Here is a 1,099-nt window from a genome sequence, read left to right as displayed (position 1 = left end):
CTCGGGCGACGCCCCCCGACGCCCCGCCCCCAAGGGCGGCTACCGCCGCGCCGCGCCCCCGCCCCGAGGGGCGATCCCCTCAGCGCCTCTTCCCGGCTCCCCCGCCCCGGGCCGCTCCCCTCAGCGCCTCACCTCCCTTCACCCAAAGGCCCTTGTCCTCAGCCCTTCGCCCCACAGCTGCTCCCTCGGCTCCTTGCCCCGAGGGTGAGGCCGTTCCCCTCAGAGTTTCCCTCTTACAGCCTCACCTTGGCTGCTCAGGGCTCCCCTGAAACGACACTTTTCCCTTCAGGACTGATCCCTCTTGGTGCCTCGCGTTCCCCGCAGGGTAGTTTCTCCGCTCCTGGCACCTCTGGTCACCCTTTTTTTGTCTGCCCTCCTCTCCTTCCAGAATGACCTCCCTTTCTCGCTTCCCCTCCCTTGTCTGCCCCGCCGTCACCTCCTCGAAGGAATCCTGTCACCTCTCAGAGAGCCTTTTCCCTGAAGGACTTGTGAGCAAGCAGGTATGTCCCTTCAAATCCATACTTCCAGATCTATCTATCTGATGAGGATGCCAGAGGGTGCGAAGCAAAATGTTCACAGCGCTACAGCATGTGTGGGAAAAAGGAGATCCAAAGAAAAATTGACCCTTCTCTCTCTCAGTCTCTCTCTTTTGGGCAGCATCGTGTAACCGTCTCCATTTCCCATCAGTCTAATTTCACACTCAGTTGCCTCAGACCTCCACCCGAGCCTGTTCAGAGAGGCGCAGTGTCACAGGCAGCTGTACCTGACTGTTCAGCAAAGTACGTGCTTGTGAGACAAATCATGTTAATGAGAAAGACATGATGATAAATATTAAATATTTTTAGTGTATAATTACTGTGGGGATTCCCATTGCAAGTGGCTGCTTTTCATGAAACAGTGACTGTGCACAACAGAACAGAGATGGAGCACTACAGACTTATTTACCTGTTTGATCAGATTAAATTATTTAATATATCAGTGCATTAAAACAAATGTGCTGTGGTATTGGAGGAAAAGTGTCTTCAAAGCCGTAGTAAAATGAGATCTGCTGCTAATGCTTTATGTCCTATTAAATCTGGTTGAGAAGAAGCATTTTTTC

Source organism: Haliaeetus leucocephalus, unplaced genomic scaffold (genome assembly GCF_000737465.1).
Source record: "Haliaeetus leucocephalus isolate CR32 unplaced genomic scaffold, Haliaeetus_leucocephalus-4.0 Scaffold840, whole genome shotgun sequence".
Lineage (NCBI taxonomy): Eukaryota > Metazoa > Chordata > Aves > Accipitriformes > Accipitridae > Haliaeetus > Haliaeetus leucocephalus.
Note: the sequence above shows the minus strand (reverse complement) of the source record.